Source organism: Taudactylus pleione, unplaced genomic scaffold (assembly GCF_031769625.1).
Source record: "Taudactylus pleione unplaced genomic scaffold, aTauple2 ptg000258l, whole genome shotgun sequence".
Lineage (NCBI taxonomy): Eukaryota > Metazoa > Chordata > Amphibia > Anura > Myobatrachidae > Taudactylus > Taudactylus pleione.
This window is the reverse complement of record NW_028284660.1, coordinates 5433812-5439811: the sequence shown is the minus strand read 5'-3', so window position 1 is coordinate 5439811 and position 6000 is coordinate 5433812.

Below are 6000 nucleotides of genomic sequence, written 5' to 3'. Positions count from 1 at the left end.
ACTGGGCATAAGCCCACAATGTGTATACAAGCTCAGTGAAAGGGCATAAGCCCACAGTGTGTATACAAGATAAGTGACCTTACTGAGCATAAGCCAACTGTGTGTATACAAGCTCTATGACTGGACATAAGCCCACTGTGTGTATACAAGCTCCGTGACCCTACTGGGCATAAGCCCACTCTGTGTTTACAAGCTCTGTGACTGTGCGTAAGGCCACAGTGTGTATACAAGCTCCGTGATCTTACTGGGCATAAGCCCACTGTGTGTTTACAAGCTCAGTGGAAGGGCATAAGCCCACAGTATGTATACAAGCTCCGTGACCTTACTGGGCATAAGCCCACTGTGTGTATACAAGCTCTGTGACTGGGCATAAGCCCACAGTGTGTATACAAGCTCTGTGACTGGGCATAAGCCCACAGTGTGTATACAAGCTCCGTGACCTTACGGGGCATAAGCCCACTGTGTGTATACAAGCTCTGTGACTGGGCATAAGCCCACAGTGTGTATACAAGCTCTGTGACTGGGCATAAGCCCACAGTGTGTATACAAGCTCCGTGACCTTACGGGGCATAAGCCCACTGTGTGTATACAAGCTCTGTGACTGGGCATAAGCCCACAGTGTGTATACAAGCTCAGTGACTTTACTGGGCATTAGCCCACAGTATGTATACATGCTCCATGACTCCAGTTCACAGTGATAAGTTAATATGGATCACGGGAACAAACCGAGAGGAAAGCAGAAGCAGCAAGCAACTGCTAGCACTGCAGCTGCTGGAAGTCCATCACTATAATCTAAAGCTGATGCTCAAGGTCTTAGAGGCTTTAATAATTTGTAAAACTGAAATAAAAAAATCTAGATTTCACAGGGGTAAAGACAAAAAAACCCTCTAAAGACTACTACTACTGCAGAAAAACAGAAAATTGGCAACATATCATTCACCACACGTAGTGGTAAGGAAAGGCTCAGACATTGGCCTTTATTTCTGAGTGGTGGTTCTGCAACTGTCAGTGAGGCACCTTGTGCCTTTCATGACAATAAAAGACCTTTTCAATCTGACTATAGAAGAAGTCTAAAAAAATGTAAAACCAATATGGCAGTAGATCAAACTGTGTTTTCAGAAACACAAATGTCAGAAATCACTGAGGAGAGTCTAAGTGGGTCCACGAGTGGTATTGTTATGTGTAAGCCTGACCTTTCAGAGAAGCTGCCCTCCACAGTTTCTGTTCCATCTGTAGTGGTTTGGATGAGCAGTATTGCCGAGGACATGGAAATTGAGGATGCCACCGTGGTATTGCAAGAGAATGAGGGGAATATATTTGCAGCTGACGCTGGCACCAATGAGGATGTTGAGGATGAGGATATTGTTTCTATAAGTCAGGCACCAGTGGATGCAGCTCTTGGCCAAGATAAGAAGGCCATTGCTATGCTTGGGCATAGAACCAACAAATCCACATCTTTTGTGTGGAATTACTTTTACCCAAACCCTGACAACGTTTGTCAAGCCATTTTTAGCCATTGTGGGGTCACAGTTAGTAGAGGTAGGGACGTTAAGCATCTAGGAACCTCCATGCTAATACATCATCTGCAGCGAGCTCATGACAGGTGTTTGATAACAGAAACTACAGCTGAAAAATAACAACAAGCAGTCCAGCATTTGCTAGATGCCTTCTCGCTACGAAATCCCAGCACCTGCAATCTCTGCTGACAACACCTTCATCCTCAGTATCCTCAGGAATGGCCAGTGGTAGTCCAGCATCCAATTTGTTAATACTAAGTCACGGTGACTCCTCCACTTTCCAGGTCACCTGAGAAGAAACTGAATCTTTGAGCGCTAAGCCTGCTGCTGCTGCTGGGTGTGGATCTTCATCCCAGAAGTGGACCAAGAAGACTACTAGTAGTAGTTTACCAAAAAAACAATTGACTGTTAAAGAATCTCTTGCAACGGGAAGCAAGTATGACAGCTCTCACCTTGTCGCACAGCAGATCACTGACGCCATGACAGCTATGTTAGTATTAGATCTGCGTCCAATATCTGCAATTAATGCAGTGGGATTTACACAGTTAATTGAGGTCCTGTGTCCCCGATACCAAATTCCATCTCAGTTTCATTTTACCCGAAAAGCCATTCCTCAGCTGTACCAGGATGTTAAATAGAACCTAATTATTGGCCTGCAAAATGCTATTGTACCCACTGTCCACTTGACCACAGATATGTGGACAAGTTGTAGTGGACAAACTAAAGATTACATGACTGTGACAGCCCACTGGGTGAGTGAATCGCCTTCATTCAGAGCTCATTCAGAGGCAGGCAACTCTGTGCATCACCGGATTCAATAAGAGGCATACAGCTGACAACCTCTTAGAAAAACTAAGAGATGTCATAGAAACATGGCTTACCCCACATGGACTCTCCTCAGGATTTGTGATTTCTGATAATGCTACAAATATTTGTGAAAGCATTACAGCTGGGTGAATTCCAACACATCCCCTGTTTTGTTCACACAATCAACTTAGTGGTGCAGGGTTTTTTAAAAAATGACAGGCGTGCAGAAGATGCTGTCTGTGGGCTGAAAAATTTCAGGACATTTTTGGCATTCAGCAAAAGCATGCAGGAGATTGCAGCACCTGCAAGAGAAGTTTAATTTGTCCTGCCTTCAACTGAAGCAAGAAGTGGTAATGAGGTGGAACTCAACCCTTTATATGCTTCAGCGAATGGAGGAGCAGCAAAAAGCCATTCATAGCTATATGACAAGCCATGACAATGGGAGAGGAGGTGAATGTACCTTAGCCCAGCACAGGGGAAAGTACTTTCTGTCTTGTGCAAGGTGCTCAAACCATTTGAAGTTGCCACATGTGAAGTGAGTGCTGACACTGTTAGCTTGAGTAAGGTGATTCCCCTGATTAGGCTTTTGGAAAAGCAGCTTGAGAAATTGAAGGATGAGATTAAACAAAGTGATTCCACAAAGTATGCTTGACTGATAGATCAAGTCCTTTGTTCCCTTCGCCAGGATCCACGGGTGGCCAAGATCTTGAAATTTGATCATTATATTTTAACAACCATGCTTGATTCTAAGTTCAAGTCATATGCTGTGTCTTTCTTTACAACTGACCCAGATATTAAAAGAACCAAACCACTCCTGGTGAGCAAGTTGGCAGCTGAAGTGACACATTTTGACATCTGGTCAGGTCTAAAAGAATTGTCCAACACCAGTGATACCTCTACCATAACTCCATCTAATATGATTACCATCCAAAGAATGGTGGAGGATTATTTTCAGGACACCGTTCAAGTAGACATGTCACAGAGTCCGTTTAAATATTATAAGAAAAAAAGACAATTTGGAGACCCTTGTATAAACTGGCTTTGCATTACTTAAGCTGCCCACCCTCCAGTGTGTACTCGGTGAGAGTTTTCAGTACACCCGATAACCTTGTGAGCGAACGATGTACGTAGGAGGCTACTTCCACAAAATGTAGAAAAAATTATGTTCATTAAAATTAACTAGGAAAACCTTTCCCGCCAATCGTGTCACAGTACAGATAATTCTGTAATTGTGGATTCCACCGGGGATGAATTAATATTGTGTGAGGAATCAGATGATGTACACACTGATGAGGGTGAGGATGGCAATGATGGTGACATCTTGCCACTGTAGACCTGTTGCCTTTAGCAGATTGGTAGATTTTTTTGTGGGGGCCCAAACAAACCAAGCACTTCAGCCACAAAGTGGCAGTCCCTGCTTGGTTTGTTAAAGTGTGCATGAATTAGAACCAAATCCAAATCCGGCAAAAATGGTCCGGCGCACATCCCTAGTTGTTAGTGTTGATGAAGCACTACTACCTGCCATCTGTAGCTACAGTAGTATTTTGGGGGTACATGAAATGTTCCCTTTTAAGTAAACCCTGGATGTTAGCATCTAGGCTTGGCAGAATGCAGCCTAAAGAATCAGAGCGGATGAATTAATCCTAGAGTGGTTAGCAGAAGTCCTTCCAGAACTCTTGTTACTATACGTTATGCCCTGCTGGATCTGCAGTAGTAAATGATCAACGGGATGATGTATTCCTGGTGGTCCTCTACTGATACTGTGAGATGGTGAAACACCAATCGTCAGTGCCGGATTAACAACAGATCAGTAAAGGACATTCACCTAGGGGCCCTTACAGGTGTCAGTCCCCACACAAAGTTGCAAGTTACAGTAGTTGCCCTGGGACCACCACAAAACAAAATCCAGCCCTGCCAATCATTTTGGAAACCCTTCCTTCAATTTCAGAAGGGACACCTAATTCATAGGGTAAATCCAAAATTAAGGTAGTAGCCATAGCCTTTATGTTTCTGGATTTATTTTCCTACCTATTATAAACAAACTGATATACTAAGGCCCCAGTTTTTTTGAAGACATCTTGAAGATGATGTTGCACATGGAGTGCTAAACTGTTCTCTCACAGAACCTAGAAGGCCTGCACAATTGACTGTTAAAGAATCTCTTGCAACGGGAAGCAAGTATGACAGCTCTCACCTTGTCGTACAGCAGATCACTGACGCCATGACAGCTATGCTAGTATTAGATCTGTGTCCAATATCTGCAATTAATGCAGTGGGATTTACACAGTTAATTGAGGTCCTGTGTCCCCGATACCAAATTCCATCTCAGTTTCATTTTACCCGAAAAGCCATTCCTCAGCTGTACCAGGACGTTAAATAGAACCTAATTATTGGCCTGCAAAATGCTATTGTACCCACTGTCCACTTGACCACAGATATGTGGACAAGTTGTAGTGGACAAACTAAAGATTACATGACTGTGACAGCCCACTGGGTGAGTGAATCGCCTTCAGCAGCAGCAGAAGCAGTATCTAACAAACAATACCAGCTCATTCAGAGGCAGGCAACTCTGTGCATCACCGGATTCAATAAGAGGCATACAGCTGACAACCTCTTAGAAAAACTAAGAGATGTCATAGAAACATGGCTTATCCCACATGGACTCTCCTCAGGATTTGTGATTTCTGATAATGCTACAAATATTTGTGAAAGCATTACAGCTGGGTGAATTCCAACACATCCCCTGTTTTGTTCACACAATCAACTTAGTGGTGCAGGGTTTTTTTAAAAATGACAGGCGTGCAGAAGATGCTGTCTGTGGGCTGAAAAATTTCAGGACATTTTTGGCATTCAGCAAAAGCATGCAGGAGATTGCAGCACCTGCAAGAGAAGTTTAATTTGTCCTGCCTTCAACTGAAGCAAGAAGTGGTAATGAGGTGGAACTCAACCCTTTATATGCTTCAGCGAATGGAGGAGCAGCAAAAAGCCATTCATAGCTATATGACAAGCCATGACAATGGGAGAGGAGGTGAATGTACCTTAGCCCAGCACAGGGGAAAGTACTTTCTGTCTTGTGCAAGGTGCTCAAACCATTTGAAGTTGCCACATGTGAAGTGAGTGCTGACACTGTTAGCTTGAGTAAGGTGATTCCCCTGATTAGGCTTTTGGAAAAGCAGCTTGAGAAATTGAAGGATGAGATTAAACAAAGTGATTCCACAAAGTATGCTTGACTGATAGATCAAGTCCTTTGTTCCCTTCGCCAGGATCCACGGGTGGCCAAGATCTTGAAATTTGATCATTATATTTTAACAACCATGCTTGATTCTAAGTTCAAGTCATATGCTGTGTCTTTCTTTACAACTGACCCAGATATTAAAAGAACCAAACCACTCCTGGTGAGCAAGTTGGCAGCTGAAGTGACACATGGCACTACGATGACGTCTCCTCCTTCGGTTTCTCCAGCAGCAGCCAGAAAAAAATAAAACTTTTCCAAAAGACCCAATGGTGATGCAGAATCGTCAAGTCAACATTTTGACATCTGGTCAGGTCTAAAAGAATTGTCCAACACCAGTGATACCTCTACCATAACTCCATCTAATATGATTACCATCCAAAGAATTGTGGAGGATTATTTTCAGGACACCGTTCAAGTAGACATGTCACAGAGTCCGTTTAA